The following is a 21,869-nucleotide window of genomic DNA, read 5'->3' on the forward strand; positions in this document are numbered from 1 at the left end:
CGAAAATAAAAAGGTTAAGCAGCCAGGAAAGAATTCAAAGATCTGTTACTAAAACTGTATACATTGTACACAAGGACTAGATTTGGGTAACACTACGTTAAGTGGCGGCATGCATCCTTAAAGTTGGTACTTTGCCAGCAAAACCAAAGGTGAAGGCTTATAACAAATAAATCTTCATATGACCGCTGAATCTTCTGATATAGAGAGTGCTGGTCATTATTACATTGGCTTTGTTATAACTGTGAAAGTTCCTATTTTTAGTATAAAAATATATATTTCATATAATGTTAATTCTGTCAAAGAGCGTTAAAGGCTAATGCTAGCTCTCTCTCATCCAGTCTGTTTGCACAATGTCCTAGATATATTTTTTGTATATTTATTAATTGAATTAAAGCTTTCTAACAAACCCGGAAATACCTGTTTTCATAGATGGAGATACTTTTTAAAAAATGAATCCGTAAGGTTCAGGTGAGAGAGTGAAAGGTATTACCTGACTGTTAAGAGCATGATGGAGTCAACACAGCAGAGAGAGAGTAGGAATCAGTTCAGAAAGTGTGCAATTATGTAATCTTAAATAGTACCATGGAAGCTTCAATTACATTTATTCTGGATTTCACATAACTAAGAAATTCATTCTCCCCAACCTCCTCTTACATTAACATGACAAAAACATCAGTTATTGTATGTTTGATTTAGTTATTATCAGATTGAATGTCGTTTTCTAGTTGAACATAATGTTTGATAATACAGAGAACAGAGCATCAAAAAGAACCAGGTGAGAAAGTGCAAGAGTTGTTATAGTGGCAAAACAGTGATGGTAGCAGAGGAAATAAAAAATCTTCCACATTAAATGTTTTCTTATTAATTGCATTTTGTTGCAATGTGCATGCGTCTTACATCTGTGTACACGTTCAAGTCAAATAAACAATACTTTGCAAAGCTGTGCATTCAACCATGCACGTACGTTTGCGTACACATAAAAAACAGACTATACTCCGGGCTTAAGCCCAAATGTTTCGAAAGTCTGGCTCCGCTTCTGGCTCAGTGTGGTGGTTGATACGTTTTAGCTATAATTTACCAGTTTTATTACATTTTTATCATTTAAATCAGGGCCGGAGTGGGACTCATTTTCAGCCCTGGAGTTTCATGTCTTAGACTGGCCCACTTTAGTTCATGACTGACTATATTAAAATAATATAATAAAATCTTCCGTAGTATATAACTCTGCAATAGTGCACTGTGTTCTGCAGCCTTGCAATTAATTTTTTTATATACTATATATATAATTTCCAATTCAGTGCAAATACAGTAGCCTAAACAATTATGATTTTTGCCAAAATCGTGCAGCCCTACCATAAGGTATTTTAATATTATTTAATTAACCCTGGAGAACGCAAGAACCCTTCTCTTAGCATCAATTAACATTGGCCAAATTAGACCCGTGGGTTCTCCAGGGTTAAACTTATTCAAAAACTACTGAAAGGGAACAAATGTCTTTGTGTTTTCCCCTATATTTCTATTTTTAATAAATGGTGGGTCTTGAGATAACCTGTTGGGTTGAAAGTTTGGAAACCCCTGATAAGCAATACACAAGCAAGATTTATCAAGTATGCAGGGGAAACAGATGGAAAAATTCTTATATATACTTACTTTAGATAATGTATATTGCCAAATAATGTATGGTAGGCCTATCTTTTGTCAAATAGAATAAATATATAATGGAAACATCACATTGATAAGAAACATAGTTTTTCTCCCCCAATAAACTGATGATTTTGCATCAAATAGATTTGCTACTCTTGAAATAGATGATGATGATTCATTGTTACATCTATGACTTAGATAAAAAAATATGATTTGTAGATCCTTTTAGAGGCCGTTCGGTTTATATTAAGTCACGCTCAAGTTTTTTTCAATCTAAACGCCCGGCCGGCAAGCGCACTCAAATATAGACTCGTCTAAAACAAAACTCGTGTTCACATGCAAGCGCTTTGAAAAGCAGAAGAAAGCGGTGCGTCCTGCGTTGTCCTGATTTAAAGGTTATTTATTTAGTTTGTTATTTCAAAAAATTTACTTTATAGGAAGTTAAATTTGGGCCACAAAAGCTAGAATTTACTCTAAGTGTGAACAGTAACTTCCACCTTCTTTGATTTGATTGGCCAGTGACTCACAACTTCATTGATATGATTGGTCACCTTTATCATTTTGACATTGTTGAGTGCTGATAGATCTCAGTGGTCCTGGAAAAGCAGTGTGGTTTATTTAAAACTAAACAGCTTGATATATGCAAATAAATTAATTTCTCTGAGATACCATAGGTTATGTAGAAGTGATGTGGCTGTATTTATTCCTGTCCATCGGTCTCAAAGTCAAATTCCAGTAAAACAACCAAGACTAATATGCAGTATCCTTAGACTTAAAAGAATGAGCTTTCCAGGTGCACCTGAAGGCAACATCAGCCTACAAGTCTTAACCCTCGATGCAGCCAATGTCCCTAACGTCTGCTTCATTTCAGCACCCTGAACAATGGTGACTCCTGGATGACTTGGTTAGTCCCTGTCATCTGCTGGTCTGGGTTGCTCTGGAATCCTCTTTCTCCAAAAGCTTGCCCTAGAAGCCATCCCAGGAGGAAATGTACAGGGCATCGAGCCAGCCTTAGCCGCGTACTTTGCTCTAACTACAGAGGAAACGGCAGCCGGTGGAGGTGATGGGGCTGCATTGTTCCATAAGCCCGGCTGACAGGAAGTGATTTAGCACCGGAGTGGCTCAGGGAGTTGGGGTGAGGAGAGGAGTGCCACAGGCTGAGCCTCCAACTCTCCACCCATAAGATGGTAGTATGAATCATTTCTGACCCAGACCTGACCTGGGCCTAGTAGCCCCTATACTCCTCTCCACCGACATGCACATGACAAATCTGGTGTTTATTTACTCGAAAAAAACGGAGGAGAGCAGCAGGGTGGAAGAGGAAAAAGTCCTGAAAATCAATACAAGAGTTACGGAGACATGGCCCCCAATGAGAGTTTTTCATAAGCTTGCAGAGACAGTCTGAGTGCTCTTTTAGTGCACTTGGGGAGCCTGATTCAAAAGATGTGAGCTTTAGATATAGAGCTAAAAAAGGATATGGTTAATTTTTAACTCTTTCACCGCCAGCGTTTTTAAAAAAAGTTGCCAGCCAGCGCCAGCTTTTTTCATGATTTTCACCAAAGTTTAATGCCTTCCAGAAAATGTTCTTCTTTAAATAAATAAACATACAATATACCAAATGAAAGAACAGACCCTCTGCTTTCAAACAAAAAAAACCGTTTCATCCTACCTTTAGTGGTTCTTTTGCAATCAGCTTTTGAATATGGGTAGGTTTTTGCAAAAACACCATATTTTGAGCAAAAAGCAAAAATAATTCCATATTTGTGACGGACTTTTCATAGAGATCATATTCAGAGTGATCTTTAAAGGACAAGTTCGGTATTTTAGACTTAAAGCCCTGTTTTCAGATTGTTTATGGTCAAATAGAATGGTTTTGACTGAAATTTCGACATTTTCGGCTGCCCTGAGAATTTTCGCTTGTTTGTGTTTCAGCTCAGACCTCTACAATGGCTTTATAGGTGCACTGGAACAATCCTTCCTAAAATGCATTAAACTTTCGTTTACAAAGACGAGAAACTCACCGAGTGGTCAGGGGTGTTCACTGATATGCTCACACAAAAATCGCGTCAAAAGATGCTTTCCAACAGCTGTTTTACCATTCGTTGTTAACTTGTGGACCTATTTCCCCAAACGCCTCACACCCGTACATTCTTCCGCTTAGAGCTTGAATAATAAACACTCCAGCCCAGGAGGTGGCGCTAATCCGCCTTTGCCAATTGCAAGAATAGAAACAAAGTTCCCGGCGCGGAGTAATACCGTACCTCACAGGACGTCTAATACAGTCAATGGAGTTGGTAAAAACTACGATAAAACCTGTTGGAATGCGTCTTTTGGAGCGATTTTTGTGTGAGCATACCAGTGAACACCCCTGACCACTCGGTGAGTTTCACGTCTTTGTAAAAGAAAGTTTAATGCATTTTAGGAAGGATTGTTCCAGTGCACCTATAAAGCCATTGTAGAGGTCTGAGCTGGAACACAAACAAGCGAAAATTCTCAGGGCAGCCGAAAATGTCGAAATTTCAGTCAAAACCATTCTATTTGACCATAAACAATCTGAAAACAGGGCTTTAAGTCTAAAATACCGAACTTGTCCTTTAAAACAGACACGGACATGCAGCAGCTTGCCATAGGGCAATACTTCCGGTTTTAAAAAGTTGCGGAAGGGCGCCACCTGGTGGATAATAGCGGTATTGCGGAAAGACGGAAATTCTCGTCATTGGCGGGGAAGCGTTTTCTCTTAATTGATGAGATTTCTCGTCAATGGCGGGGAAAGAGTTAAAAAGCATCAGACAAACTCTCAGCTGAATATTTCACTTGTTTTCCCTAAACGGCAATAAAATTAAATAAGACAGACCCCACTAATCTCACATGTTAGTGTTAGATTTTAAATGCCTTAACTTGTTTGAAGAGATGTTCATTGTTGCATTCAAATTATAGCTTAGACTCTAACTGTGATATAAAGAATTCCTTTAATGCTTCATTATTTCATGGCACAGAACTTATTCACATATCCACTAATTAATTTAAAAAATCATAGCACTTGGTAAAAATCTGTAAGTTGGTGCCAGACAGAAAAAAATATACAAAGGGCATTGTGTAGGTTTTATTTATTTGACTTGTTTGACAGCTCTGAAAAAGCCTCAGAGATCCTCCATCTGAAATCAACACATCAGAGCATCCTCAGGCTGACAAAGACAGAAACAAAGCTGCTTACAGAAGACAAAGGAGCAGCCGTCAGGGCTCCCATCACATTTTACATCATCTTGGCATCACGGATCCAAAACTGTGGCAAAGGACAGCATAAAGTGCCATAAAATGGAAAGTAATTCTAAACTATTTTCTGCTTAGGAGCGCCCCGCTCTACGCAGCCCTCACCCCCCGGCCCGTCTCCTCTGCCTCCCCCGGCCTTAACAAGACAAATGGGCGCGAGCCGATGACAGAGCGCCTGGCCCACAAATCACCCTGTGCTGGCCCGTCCAGTGCTCCCCCCTGCTGGCCCTCTCCATTACTCATCAGCATGCAGGGAGCAGCAGCCCGCTGCCGTAATTAGACAAGGACAAATAACAGGCCGCGGACACGATCGCTCCGTCCACTGAAAACGGGGCCCGTTTCAGTGCAGGCTGGTGGGTTGAGGGCCAAGACTTCCAAGGATCACGGATGAGGAAGCCTGCTGTCCACGAGTCCGTAAGTTTCCAGGTCTCACCCTGAACATGCCCTGCCGCGTAATGTGCCTGACCCTAGCGAGACCTGAGAACTGAGCCTGATTCGATTGGACCCCAAACCCCTGTAGAGATTTAAGTGGCAGGTATGATAGACCGAGAGTTCAAAGGTTTTTTAGATAGCTCTGTTCACCTGTCATGACAATTGTCATCAGTTGTATCAACACTGGATAGAGTTGCTTTGCTTTACATGTCATTTAGGAACTACTGAGCAGAAGACATTTTAGGCTTGACTTCTATTTTACACTCTTTAAAATAAAGGTCCTTTAGGGGCCAGTCGCGGCAAACGCGTTTTACTCGCTTGGAAACGCAAGGCACGCCGCACAACCTTTTTTTAAGTCACTTAAAAAAGAGCAGTGCAGCACAGCTTTTTATATTGCTAGGCAACCACTGAGGCAGCTCTCCTGTCAATCAAATATTGAAGCATATTAGCAGAAACTTTCAAAAGAGGACGTTTGCTCTGACCTTGATCAAGGGTGAGAAGTGCACGAACACGCAGAAGACAGTGAGTGACTGCAGTGCGGTTGTTCCAAACAAGGTAAACTTCGGTCACTACAGCAGAAGGGCTGCCTCTCCCCTAATTCGATTGGACAATGGAGGTGAATGATGTGACAAATTAAAGGTCATTGCGGGCCAACTTTTCGGGCACTTCTGCTTTAGATTATAAACATGTGTGGAACAAACATAACTTACGGTAAACTTCTGCAAAGATTCAATAACAACAGAGTCCTTTTAAAGTAGTTTATTTGTTATGACAAGCAAAATAAACTACAAGTAGATTACTTTAGTTCAATTCTAAAGCGTTTCAAAAACTACACTGAGCTAACATTACTGTGTAAAATGTGTACTATATAATGTATACAATTTAAACTACAGATCGGCTGCCAAACCTTCCTTCACATAGCGCTGATCCATGATCGCAGTCTCTAGTCGTCTTTAGGAAACCAAAACATTAGTTATTTTTGATGAGGTATTTGTTCCAGAGTTTAGTTTAGCCACTAGCCAGTTCATTAAACAAACAGGGCCCGAGTGTATAAAACATCTCAGAAATGCTCTTAAGAATAGTCTTAAGCTATGACTTAAGTGTCAAAAAATTCTTAGTAAGGAGTAGGACCAGTTTGAGAAAAGAAGAGGTTTATAAAGAAGCTGAAAGCAACTTTCAGTAAAGTGTAAGACTCATTCTTAAGTGCTGACTTAAGTGCCGCAAACTGAGGACTACAATGATTTCAACCTAAAATGGCCGCCCTTAACCTCTGAATCAGCCAATAGAAAGCCGGCAATGTTATACAGTCACAGTAGCATGTGACACCATACATTCATGAATCATGAAGACTTTACAATTAAATTAGTATTTAAATATTTTAATTTAAATTTGCTTCACGAAATGTTTAACAATATTACAAATAAGTACATGCATTTATTTTACACGATTTTGCACCATTTTGATAAAATTTCAACATGTTAATGAAATAGACAAATGTAATACTATTACAAAAATTAAGATGATGAATCACATCATTTTGATTTTACTCACAAGCTGTTTATTAAGAAAAGACTAAAGTTTGCAAACACTTAGATAAAAAATACTTTGATGATCAAGTTAAGTTGGATTTCTCCACTTAAACACAATTGTAATTTATGCCATCTTTGTCACTTTCACCTTTGGCTTGCTCACTGCTAACATTACTAAAATTATGTTTTGGGTCAGGGTTGTATACTCTATTAATATCACTTTACATGTTATGGTGTCACTGCAATCTTGTAGATACTTTACATTTTATTGTAGATTTTATTAACACTTTATGGTATTTTATTTACCTATCATAAACTGTAAAATGTAAAAGCGGCTCTACTTCAATTGGTAACACCTAATATTCAAACTTTTTTTACTTTAATTATTTCACTTAAACTGAGAAATTTAAGTTGAAAAAACATGAAATTTTGGTAACGCTTTAGATTACAGCCCGGAAAGTACTACGTAAGTACAGCGAATTTACAGCGTATGTTTCTGTAATTATAATATACTTATGAAGTACATACGTGTAATTATAAGGGAACAATTTATAATATTTGGGGAACAAAGGGGTAACAACCAGGAAAAATACAAATAATATACTGTATGCAGTAAGTATTTTAGATTACTAAACAAAACTTAAAATTCAGTTAATGTGTTTATGCTATTTATTAGAACGATACAATTTATTTAGAATTTTCAATAAAGGTTACGTACCTTAAGAAAGAAAAAGTGTTCAGGAATTTTTTGGGTCATCAAGCAAAATTAAAAATAGGCAAGGCAACTTTGGTGAAAACAAAGCAAGCAAAACTAGAACTACACTCTTAGAACGAATGTGTTAAAAACAACACTTTAGTATTGATTCTGGGACGACACACTAAATGCGTTGTCCCAAAATCCACCCATCTCTGTGTTATTATGGAAACAACACATTTTGTGTTACTTTTAACACAACTTGTGTTATATTTTAACACAAAATCAACACAAAATGATTTATAATGTGTTAAAATTACACATAATGTGTTAAAAACTTAACACACAAGGATGTGTAAAAAATTAACACATCCTTTCTAAGAGTGTTTTTTCTGTAGTTACTGTTTTGCGTTGTTACAGTCTAAGTCAAAAAATGTTACCCCCTTGTTTCACGTAGTTACAGAGTAAGTGCCGCCCTTAACCTCTGAATCAGCCAATAGAAAGCCGGCAATGTTATACAGTTACAGTAGCATGTGACACCATACATTTATGAATCATGAAGACATTCAAATTATATTAGTATTTAAATATTTTAATTTAAATTTGCTTCACGAATTATTACATATACAGATATAACAATATCACCAGTGTTGGCAACGTTACTTTAAAAAAGTAATTAGTTATGGTAGTTACTTCTCAAAAATAATAACTGAGTTAGTAACTGCGTTACATCATTATAAAAGTAACTAATTACCAGGCAAAGTAACTATTACGTTACTTAAAAAAAAAGAAATATTTCAAATAACTTGGATGCCCCCAATATAAAATTTGTTAAATGAATGAATTAGACACTAAAAAGAAACCACTAATTTTGTCCCTTACAAAAATTAACCATGGTTACTGCAGTAAAACCATGGTTACCACAAAATAACCATGGTTTTCAAAAACCATAATTCACCATGGTTACTGTAGTAAAACCATGGTTTTGCTGATAGCAATCAATACGCCAAAAAACCATGGTTACTACACTTTTACCACAAAAAAATGTGCTTCATTTTCGGAAGGGGTGGCAGCATGTGATGATGATGTGGGGTGCTTTATTAGATCAGAATTACGGACGTGAAGAGGCTCTTTCTTACTCTGCATAAGTTGCACATTACATAAACATTCTTGCGTTTCACCTCAACGATGGAAAACAAGTGCTTATTATACTTTGTGTTTGTGACTGCTACCTTTGAGTTAGTTGTACTTGCCGTCGCTCTGTCTAAAGCAGGTGTGGGACTCGGACGGACTGCAGCGCGAAGACCGGTGCTGCCTGTGAGTGTCTAGCAGCAGTACCCGCTGCTGGTTGAGAAGAAAGAGCAATACATGCCCAGTGTTATATACATTCAACCGTGGCGGCCCGCCACTCCTAAAACATCCCCGCCACGCCTGCGGTTGTGGATAGAAGGGATACAGCAAACGAAATCTCGTTGGATGAGCACTGTTTTATCCTAATCCTTTAACCAAACCCAACTCTAAACACAAAATTTCACACGATTGTAGGATGTATTTGTATCCAATTTAGCCAGAACCGCTGTTTTCATCCTAATAATCCTACCTCCAAATCTAATCCTTAACTTTTCGGCATTTGCTGTATAAAACCCACAGCGTCAGCTCGCAAAAAAGCAACCGAAATGTCCGCTCTGCGAGACTGGCTGTCTAGAAATAAATTCCTTTCTGGATTTGCGTTGTTCACTCATTTATAAATAAATCTCCTAAAATATCATAATTTCCTCCATGGGTTTAGTTTCATGCACAAATAGATTTAAATCAACAGAGGATTATTAAGCTATAAAAGTTATATAAGCTATATAATAGTTTCTGTTTTGAGAAATAATAATAAAATAAATAAGCCTATACGAAATATGTTGCACTTAAATAATTAATAAATTGACAAAACGAATAAAAAGTATTTGAGTTTCTGTTCTTTTTTGTGACGCGCTCTAAAACCAAACCAGCAGAAAGCACGTCATGTTTTTAATGATTATAAATAAGCACAAGGTTTTCTCCTTATTGTGAGTTTACACAAATAAAAATACATCATTTGAAGTTTCGAATGTTGTTTTACTTTTATCTTTATGACTATAAATTTAGGGTAATTTAAGCTGCAAGGTCATCACGCATATGATGTTCACCGGCGCATATCTACACCAACACAGCGCAGGGCTGCGAGAAAAGACATTATTAAACTTTTGATTTAACATATTACGAGTTTTTTGGACATTCATTTGGAATCACTGTACTCATATTATCAACTTATCTGGCCATTAGTTATTCAGTATAGGCTTTAAGCGCAGCGCGCTGCTGAGCGCTCAGCTGTCAGTCAATCGTCTGTGCTTTAGATCGACACTCACAAAGTTTCACATTAAATGATATGATATTTGTCCAAAAACAAAAGGCTAAATACTGAATACTACTTATATGCGACTGCAAGACATTAATAGTCGAATCTGTTTGTAAGGAAACTTACATTATTCCCGTGGAAGAGAAGAACGTTGGTAATAGAAACTTGAGGCAGACGGTGAGACTGTTTTATCTGTTTTCAGACGAAACAGCAGGGTCGGGGTACCCACGGGTGAACCGCATAATATTTGATCTAACGGGTGTAATAGGCTATTCGCGTGTCATTTGTGTTGTAGATGCAGGTCGGCCCTCAATAGACAAGAGTAAAATGCGGGTCTAACATCCAAGACCAAAATTCGACTCGTTTTTAAATGTCCCGTGCTTATTTGTGATTAAGATCTGTCTGAAGACCGGTAAAGGTTTATATTTAACTGCGCGATTTGCGGTGTGACCGGCTCGGGGTCACAGTCTTTATGTCAAATGGTACGGGTGTGAAATAAAATTGCTGCTGATGTCGGATAACTGGTCGGTTGTTCTGTCAATCACAGCGGTGCGGATTATCAAACAGGACTGCATGACTTTGTAACAGCTATGTACGCTAAACACGAGGACAAACTTGCAATGCACACTACATTAAAACTACAATGAAATATCCGAACTACGTACGTAGCTGTGTAACGTTTTTTTAAGAAAATACAGTTTAGATCAAACATAGAAAAGCAATATGCTATAAATATAAGGAAAAGTAAATGACAGCATGAAAATTATAAAAAAAATACATGTTAGTTTACTGTAGCCTATATTCTACATTAATTTTTTTTACATTTATAATCCTCATGGGCGCCCCCTGCCGCCACAGCTGAAAAAAATCCTAGAGGAAACACTGCATGCCCCTGCATCAGTGTCCAACCACGCCAGAAAAGTTCGCTAGATTTGTCCTAGTTGCTTTTTGTAAATAAATTAGCTAAAGGGGTTTAATGTGACAAAGTCAACAAGTTGGCAACACTGCACTGAACTTCTCGTACTGTGCGTGTGTTTGTGTATGAACTCTGCCTGACTCTGGTTGGCCAACGATGGAAATTAAGCCAATCATCATCGGTTATGTGGTTGTCCCACCCCCTCTAACACACACACACACACACCAATCATCATCAGTTATGTGTCTCTCAGCCCCCAACACACACACACTAGGAAAAACATTTCCTGTCTGGATGAGAGAACCTACTCTGGTGAAAATCGCTTTAGTGAGATTAATTATAGTAACGTGCAGGATTTATTGTCAATAACGGTAACGGCGTTATAACGGCGGAAACAGTAATTTATTAGATTACTCATTACTGAAAAAAATAATGCTGTTAGTAACGCCGTTTATTTATAACGCCGTTATTACCATCACTGAATATTACAAATAAGTACATGCATTTATTTTACACGATTTCGCACCATTTTGATTAAGTTTCAACATGTTAATGAAATATACAAACATAATGCTATTTAAAAAATGAAGATGATGAATCACATCATCTTGATTTCAATCACAAGCTGTTTATAAAGAAAAGTTTAAAGTTTGCAAACACTTTAAAAACGATAAAAATACTTTGATGATCAAGCCTGAACAAGATGATCAAGTTAAGTTGCATTTCTCCACTTAAACACAATTGTAATTTTTGCCATCTTTGTCACTTTCACCTTTGGCTTGCTCACTGCTAACATTGCTAACATTATGTTTTGGGTCAGGGTTTTATACTCTTATAATATCACTTTACATGTAATGGTGTTACTGCAAGCTTGTACATACTTAACTTTTTTGGGTTAATAATGCTATTGTAGATTTTATTTACATTTTATGTTTTTTTATATACCTGTCATAAACTGTAAAACGTAAAAGCGGCTCTACTTAAAAAACTTCAATTGGTAACACCTAATATTTAAACATTTTTAATTATTTCACTTAAAATGAGAAAATTTCAATAATTTGATCCAACTTTAACTTTTTACAGTGTATATTATGCACATTTTTATGCCATATAAGTATGCTGTCTTGATAATCCCATAAAAAAATCTTGGTACTGTGCAAGCACTTGAATAAGTTACATCTTATCCATTTTATACTGTATATTATATTGTGTGATATAATATACATTGTATAAAAAACCCTATACTCTTTATATTTCATAATGTTATATTAATTCCTATCTACTTTCTATATCCTACTAACTTGTATTTACTCTCCAGCTCTCTTAAATAATTTAGGAGCTGAGACCTAGTCTCAACACTTAGGAGGCTTTATAAATCAAAAGAATTTTGACACAGTTAAGACTAAAATTTTACTCTGAGCGGCTTTATAAATACGGGCCCTGAAGTTAAGTTCCGCCCATACGAGTAACTGTGACAACACGTGAAACCTCTATAAAAAGATATGAAAGAAATGATCCTTTAAAGGACCTTTGAATGTTTCTTTTGGCACTTTTCCATTGCATAGTACCCCACGGTTTAGTTTAGTTTGGGTCGGGTCAGCTCACCTCACTTTGGCGTAGTTAGCTTTTCCATCGAGTTTAGTATCACTTCAGAGTGGGAGGGATTATAGGCGTGTCGTTATATTTACGCTGCCTACTGCTGTGACATCATACACGTGAGAGCGTTGTTGTACATTCCCATACATTTATTTATTTCTCAGTCTGCCACAAAATTAAAATTGCCCACCAAAAATAGATGTTTGCACATCGCATTTATAACTACCTCTGTCTCACATGACAGTTTCTGTTCAAACATCCGACCCGTGGCGTCAGTAGACGGCGCTCCGCTGAGCCTCATTCAAGTTGCATTTAAGCATATATAATGCGGACGTGCACGTCGCGAATGTGCCGCCACAAACTGCAAGTCTGGAAAAAACTGTTATGGTGTCCCGGATTCTCAACCTGTGGATGTTTTTCATCACTAAAAGGGTGTTTGGAAACTTATAGCAGAACACAGATAACATGTTTGCTTGAGACAGCGCAAGCTAGCAGTAAGCTAAAGCTAATATTTACATTATAGCGATGACGCTTCTCTCAGACCAATCAGTGACCTACAGTGTTTTAGCGTCACGTTTGGTATCCGCTCGGGTCGCTTGGAACCCCAACCGAGGTGGATGAAAAAAGTATCGGGTACTACGTACTGCACCCAATGGAAGGCTCCCAAAAGTAAGCTGACCCAACCCAAACTAAACCAAACCGTGGGGTACTATGCAATGGAAAAGCGCCATTTGAGGAACCAAAAACACTGTATCCTGAACCCCTTAACAAAAGTTTTCTGGAATAAATGGGTGTTTTTATTTATGTTGCATTTTGTTATGTTACGCCTATACACAAGTTTTTACGCAATAATAAAACAATTTATAATAAAATATTAAAGTGTATTAAAATCTCCTAAGAACTTATATTTCCACTCAATGTATATTTTTGAGCGTTTTTTTTTTTCATATTATGAACTTGGGAATACATAGAAGTTCAGAATTTGAAAATTGTGACGGTTCATAGGAGGAGAAAAGATTGTAAAGATGCAGGGGAAGAGAATTTAGTGCCTTAAAAGTGAGCAGTATGATTTTATACTTAATGCAAGATAAGAAATGAGCAGACAGTGAAGATCAAATAAGATTGGGGTAATGTGGGCAAGATTTTTACTGGAGGTTAAGAGAAAAGTGAATTGCAGTAATCGAGACAGGACGTAATCAGAGCATGTACTAGTTTTGGCATCGTTACTACAGATAAAAAGTCATTATTATCTTTTAAAGTACATTTGATTTAAGTTATACCGTTGTAGAGATTAGTAATTCCATTTCTGTGATTTAAACACTGCTGAAGAGGTGACTTTGAACATAAGAAAATGATCGTCCAAAGACCATATGATTAGGGAGCACGCTGTGTCATCTGACTTTTTCTTATTTTATTATGTGAAATAAAGAAATAAGCAATAAGTTCAAAACATTTGGAATACATGAAGCAAAACATTAGCAAATACCAGCAGGCCAGCAAGAGCACTGCGAAGTTGGTCTGGGCTGAGCAGTCAACAAATATAAATTGCTATTTCTTTGAAAAAAAGCCTCAGCTAAATACACAGAGGAGAGGTTAGTGCAGATTTGCTCTGATTGCCCCAACTCATTTGTGACATTTAGGACGAGGGTCTCGACAGAAAGGGAGTGACAACCATAACACAGCAGCAGGGCTAAGCAAACATTATTGATCGCACCTTAATTTCCTAATTATTTTCCTATTGGATTTCTGATTCCATAATCATCATCAGGACACGTTACCAGAAACCCAAAACCCAAGCAGAATTTTTTTGCCAGGCTAAACATTTTTAGTAAAACTGAAAAAATAACTGTGGAATGAAGCTGTATATTCAATTTTTCGGCCCAGCTGGTGGATTCGACCCCCTCGCGCCACCCCACCCGTCCGTATATCCTTTTTTGCAAACACAGAACTCTTGGAAAGCATATACTGCACAACAGTTGTGCTTAAAGAAATGTAAAAAAGCTGTTTCTTGTGCTGACGGCTTCGCTAATGAAGATGTTTAGCATTGCACATTTTCTGCTTGATATGATCCTGTGTGGAATTATCTCACCAGTTTGTTTGCTGTGGTTTTTTTTCTGTTATTTTGTTTGTTTTGTTTTTTTGGTGGGGGTGGAAAGGCAGCAGAACATTGTGTCCTTCTGCGTTTTTCTCACTGTATGAGAAAAATAATAAAAATGAAACTCACAGACCGAACTTGTGTGGTACCGAAGGAACAAGGACATGATCACCTCTTTCTGACACTTTCAATGTCATTTTCTATGATTACTGTCCTGTAACAGGAAGTCATTTACAGAAACATTTCAACAGCTTGTTCATGGTTTTTCCTAGAAAAAAAAAGAAATGTCTTCTTTCAAATATTTATGTGCATCATCGATGCTGACATAAAACAAGTAAAACCACAAAATATCATTATCAAGTGACTTCATCTGACAACACTCTTCTGCCCTAAAGCCTTTCCCTGCCCTTCCATAGAAGCAGGATGTTTTCTTTCAACTTTGGAGCATTTGGAAAGGATAAACTGGAATTCGGGACCTAGAGGAAATTCTGATGAATAATTAGGAATGCCTGAAATTAATGCTTTGTTGAGAGAGAGCGAGAGAGAGAGAGAGAGAGAGAGAGAGAGAGAGCTTTTCAGGTGAAACAAAGTCCTTATATTCATAATCTAATATCATAAATATAAAACACAATCTACAGTGTCGTAGGTCAATAGTAAACAACAAATCTTTAGACAAGGTTATTGAAATGTTGTACCATGGTACAGTTTTCCACATGCCATGCTACAGAATCATACCTATTTCATTTACCTAAATACTACTGTTCAGTACATACCCTGCAACATGACAGATTGAAAATGATCTGCGAGCTCAACTCTTTCACCCGGAGGTCTCATTTTCTACTGACACACGTTAACTTCTGCCCCTGATTTCATTGAAGGGCCTGTTTAACATCCCTTGATTTAAAATCACTACTCGAAACAAGCCACAACAGTCATAAAGCATGTGCAGAACTTACTAGCAAAGAGAGGCACCCATTAAATCAGGCATAAAGCACTTAGGTAATGAAGAGAGTAAAGCACTAGAGGTGGTCTAACCACAGGGACCCTGCTGGTCCCCTTCAAACCCAAACTCAGACCGACATTAATTTCCATACTGCTATAGGCTGAATAATGATAACTTGGCTGGTGAAGGAGTAAAACGTAGCTTGTAATACTGGTTAATAACCTAATATGGTCTTTCCAAGCATTAAATGACATCATACTTTAGGGGAGAACCACGGCAAAAGTAAGGAGATACTATCGGGACAAAGTAAGACTTGTTTCTTTTTTCCCGCTACTAATACTGTTGTATATGTAAAAAAAAATCTAATTTTATTTAATTTCATTTTCACAGTGCTTTTGAAACATTTGATAAAACTGAAATTTAAAATGAAAATGTAATTTCATTATTTTTTACAAAGATAATTTACAAAATATTTTTGCAGTTACATATTTGCGAGGTCCTAGTTATTTATATTTAATAAAAACGTGTAACACAAAAATCTTTGTTGTATTACTTTTGACCCACCTGTGTGTTATTTTCGTCCCTGCAGGTGGCGTAACAATTAACTACTTAAGTTTAAAGTAAAATTATACTGAAGTCGTTTTACATCTTTTACAAAATTCCACCTGGTATTGACCAAACTTGTGAGTTACTGACCACAGTAGTTTTTCTGAAAAATTGTACTTTCGCCCCTGCTTTCCCCTACTGTATGTTGGCGATCAGATCGGAAAAGCTAAATCATCATTGAAGTTATAATTTTTTAACTTGTATTTAAATTGTATTATGTAATTATGCTTATAAATGCTTGTAAATGCAAACACATTAGTGTTGATTCTGGGACAACACGCTAAATGCGTTGTCCCAGAATCCACCCATCTCTGTGTTATTATTGAAACAACACATTTTGTGTTACTTTTAATACAACGTGTACTATATTTGAACACAAAATCAACACAAAATGACACATAGGGCCCTATTTTAACGATCTGAAACGCAAGTGCGAAGCGCAACGCGCAAGTGAGTTTGTGGGCGGATCTTGGGCGCTGTTGCTATTTTCCCGGCGGGAGAAATAACTCTTGCGCCGGGCGCAAATCAATAAGGGGTTGGTCTGAAGTAGGTTCATTATTCATAGGTGTGGTTTGGGCGTAACGTCAAATAAACCAATCAGAATGCTATCCAAAATTCCCTTTAAACGCAAGGGCGCAAGTTCCATGGCGGGTTGCTATTATTATGACGGATTTACCAGGCGCACGCCAGGAGCGGTTCACAGCCGAGGAGACCCACGTTCTTGTAAATTCCAAGCTTGCCAGCATAAATCGGGCACGCCGTGTAACGGGAGGTGGATCTGCCTACACATGACCTGACGCCAGCAGAGGACATTGCTGCGTCCACCCTCACCACTGAAAGGGTTTGGGGGCTTTGAAATCGGACCCAAGAAACGCAACCAAGGTCCAACCCCAAAGTACTCTTACAAATCAAGTTCATATACATTAAGGTTTCTTATGAAAACATTTTAATTATTATTTACATAAAATAAACGTAATACAGCCACACAACAAACTTATGAAAATATTTTAATTTTGCATGAGAATTTTTTAAAGCAGCCACACAATAAATAAAAACTATCACCACAATGCTCACCAGTATGATTTCCCTTATCTCGTGTATTAATATTTTTTAGTGTAACAATTTATGATTTGCAAAAATAACTGTTGCATCTGTGTAGATTAGATAAGCAAAGTGTGTGCGCGTTGTGCACGCTATACATTATGGTCGAGCATGCGCCCTTAAAATAGCATAATAAACCACGCGCAATTGTTTTTTGAAACTGCAAAATAGCATCAGGGATGGTTTGCGCCGGAACACGCCTCTTTTTTTGCACTGAACCGCCCAGGGAGCGCAAGTTCATTCCCTAGTTTGCCGACGTGCGTCTGTGGAGGGAAAAACCCGCTGTGCACCGGTGCAAAATACGAATGATACATGCGTCACTGACAAAGTCAATTGCGCTGGGTGCAAGATAGGGCCCAATGTGTTAAAAGCTTAATGTACAGAGATGTGTAAAAAAATTAACACATCCTTTCTAAGAGTGTGGGAGATACCTTTCGCTATTGTATAATAATATTAAAGTCGTTTCAGATATAAAGGTACAAAAGCTGTCACCGAGGCAGTACCCTTTCACAATTGTACCTAAAGGGTGCATATTATTACCTCAATGGAACATACTGGTACTTTTATGATTCACATTTTGCGTCTTTTGTATGTGCAAATTTATTTATGAATGCAGACGTGCGGCTAGTACGGGCAAATGCGGTCAGTGCGACATGCTCTTTTTTTAAAGCAACACTATGTCTCTAAAATTATTTCATAGAAACAACTTTTAACTGGACAAATTGTACTGTTGCTGCAACCTGAGCAGCCTCCTAGCTGCTACAAGCACACTCTGAAAGTGGCGGTGGAGGGTAGGAAACACAGCCCCGCCCCTCCCCCTTCCTGCAGAAGAGTGTCTGATACCAGGCATTGTTGCGCTTTTCAACCACATGGGGGAGCTGTAAGTCATTTTTTACATGGAAACTACATAGTGTTGCTTTAAGGTGTGGTGGCGCCGCAGCCAGTTAAAAATACTTCAACTTTTCAGAATGCCCCGTCAAAAACATGTTGGAAAAAAGGAGGGGAAGCAGCAGTTTTTAAACGTAAAATGTGAATCACCCCTAAAGGTACAGTATATATCTTTACCTAAACAGTACATTTTAGGACCTTCTTAAAGGATACTGTCCCACTGACAACTTAGTGCAACAAAGTAATGTGGATATACAGAATCAAATCTTGTGTCTGAGCTTCTTCAATGTAGCCAAACTTTGCATCGATTCTTTTTTATCAGTCTCTACTACAACAACAATTTTCTTAAAATATTTAGTTGTTCACATGCACACAATTTATTTGTCTTTAAGATAAGTAATGTTTGCTTGTAGATCAGGTTTTTAAGATCATAAGAAACATGTATTCAGTTAAGACTGTTCAAACTTGTGTTCGGTAGTGTAAATTTTGTTAATGTGATGTTGATGGACTGTGTGGCAAAAGGTTGAGCTTGTGTTAATGGTTTCTCAGTAACCTTGAGCACTGGATATGTCTTTCGGCAGTAAAACTGGATAAAATGGGCCATTCTGGTCAAATCGAGATAGCTGGCGTTGAGAAGAATCACCCCTGTCAAACATCCAGCTAACCTGTGTTGTGTAAGGTGTGTAAGCATGTTTTTGTGGGGGGGGGTCAGAGTATCAGGGTTTAAATCCCAGTGAAGATGTTTTTGGCCTTGATCACCATGCCGATCGATTCTTGGCTGATTCACCCTCAGATTTGTCTTATTTTATTAGTAGCTTCAGCCTTCCACCAGCCCATTCACGCGTGATCAATACGATGGCTGGGATGGGACATATTTTTCTCAATTTTAGTGCCTTAACGCTATTTAACCGTGTCATCTGATAAATGAGTGGCCCTCCCAAAACGCTGATTTTCTATTGATTTCTCCCTCAATCGCGACGCCCTTAGCCCGTCACTCTTGTATTGTTTGTATGTCCAGTTATCTGCCTATATCCCTTTAAAAGACTGCGCTGTCCATTTTCCTTACATGGGCAAGCATTTTGTGTCAAGCTGAAGCACTGATTCATGGTCTTGGCACGGCTGGATGAATATTAGCCAAATTTTGGCTTACAAAGCACTCCAAAAGGCTTTAAATAAAAGCATGATGAACTGTGTTGTTATGTTTGTTTTTATAAAGTCATCAGTGTTATCATCCTTAAACTGAACTTATTACTTTAGTTTTAAAATACTTTTCATTAGAAAGCAGAACATACAGAACTTAACATTTTATACAGAACTTTGTTTAAGACAAAAATACAATATTTTAATGTCTTAACTTTACAACGTCTGCATCCCTGTGCTCTGACACATTTTATTCAAAATGCACAGGATATGCAAGTACACACTTATGCAAACACACACACAAAATCCACTCGCTCTGTTCCTCTGCATTATTAATGTTAAATTAAAGCTGGCACTGTCTCTTGTGCTAAGCATCGTAATATATATTGATCCTTTCATTACCAAAGATCTCAATAAAGTTCTTTACATGTTGCTGAGACATTCAGGCTTAATCCAGGAAATCACATGTGATGCATGTCACTTATTACCAAAACCTATTCTGCAATCATGAAAGGATCGGTTTACTTTAAAATGCATTTTTGTGAAATTATTATTTAATGATAAAATCAGTTTTATAAGTATTCTCTAAGAATATGTAAGAAAATACAAGGTGCTCTTATGCAGTCCAATAAGGTGTGGGTTTAATTAAACTTTTTATAAAGGGTTAAGTGGTAACATGACATTTACTGCCCTCCCATCAGATTACTAAAACAGATTACTAGTAAGCAATGGTGTATGGCAGGGGTTTTAAAGCTTAATAGTGCCAAAGACCCCCAAATATGGCAAACTTTTTGTGAGGGACATCTTTCTAAAATATATCCATTTAAATATTTGTATGAATAAAAATAGTTAAAATAGTGCTACCGTACAAAGTAAATGAGAAAAAATGGCACTTTAGTGATAAAAACACATTAGAAATATAAACAATTCTTAAAAAGTATGTACAAACACTTCTGAAACTCACGTGGAAAAAAGTAATAATGCTTGGTAGACTTTTACAATTTTTGCTTTCCATTTTCCTCTGAAATGATCTGGGGACCCATCATAAACTCCAGTTTGAAAGCCCCTGATGTATGGCACAATAACACCCTGCCACGTGGCACCACTTACTCCTGAGCGAAGTGTCCCAAACACAATTATCAATGGATTTAATACAAACAAACAAAGTAAAAAACATGGTTACTTTAGTTATACAATAATCTCTTTGTATAGAAATAATGAGTTAAATATAGTATTTGCAAATACGTAATTTGCAAAAAAAATGGACAGCGCTTACCTGTCAGGGTCACTGGAAACTTTAAAGTATGGACTAGGATCGTATGGATCGCTATCACAGCACACACTTTTATCAAGTAGCAAACGAAGTGGGTAGCGGCAAAGGCGCGAAAGCTCATGACAAACGCGTGTAGGTTAACAGCGCCACCCTGTGGCGTCTCCTGGCCGCCGTGCACGCACCCAGACGCGCATTAATCATAACCAGGGGAGTGTAAAATTCAATTGCCTCCCTCTATCCATTTCTAGAGCAGAAGCCTGAAGGCCAGCCCTGTACTTCACCTGAGAGAGAAAGAGAGAAAATAAATAAATAAAGAAGAAGAAGCCCTCTGCCTACACTTCATCAGAAGTCCCTACTTCATAATAAATGGAGTGTCTGTGCGGTGGAGTTGTGCCATCAGAATCTCGCCCTCTCTCTATCCATTTAATTCCAGCGGCAGAGGGAAGGGTCAGGGTAGGAGCATCGCGCCGCAGTGAAGCTCCACACCGCCTGCTTCCCTCAGTCATGCTGTAAACTACCTTTTAGAAATTGTTTCTCAATAAGAAATGATCAGTCCATTTATCTGCGGCAGACGGAACTGTCTCCTCGCCCAGACCTCCAATATTTTTCGTTTGACCTGATCAGGGCAATAAACTAGAGCGAGACACTTTCGATTTGTCACCGGGCCGTGAGCTCGGGTGGCTGAACGACTGATTACATCCCTCTCTACACGCGTGTGTACACACATACACACACCCTCACACACACACACACGCACACACACACACACACACGCACACACACACACACACGCACACACACACGCGCGCGCACACACACACACACACACACACACACACTCAGCTCTAGCAACTCCCATCCATACACCTCCAATCATATGATTTACACAAAATGTTTAATACGTTTTATATTTCTAACACAATGTGTATGTAGCCTATATGTACATTCTATGTATGTGAAATCACTTTTTTACTAGATGACTGTCACAAACTGTCCCCATCTAACTGAATTCAGCATTGAACTACTTGCATGAGTCATGAGAACAAAAATCTTCGTTACCAAAATAAAAGTTTGTGGGTTTGAGTTCTAAAAAACATGATAATTGATAAATCTTTGTTTAAAATTTAAAACAAATACTCTGATGGAAAGGTGAAATCAAGGTGTGCCAATAAATACGTACATATAATTAACAGATATATTTATATTTATTTATACGATTGTTTAATATCCATACAAAGCAGAGTAATTTTATTGAAGTTACAAAAAATAACATTTTCCAATATTAGTGGATTAGTACCATGACGTTTATTACTTCTATAGAGTCTTTTTGGTGTTTATCAGCTTAAGAAACCTTTC

Source organism: Paramisgurnus dabryanus, chromosome 21, assembly GCF_030506205.2.
Source record: "Paramisgurnus dabryanus chromosome 21, PD_genome_1.1, whole genome shotgun sequence".
NCBI classification, from domain to species: Eukaryota; Metazoa; Chordata; class Actinopteri; order Cypriniformes; family Cobitidae; genus Paramisgurnus; species Paramisgurnus dabryanus.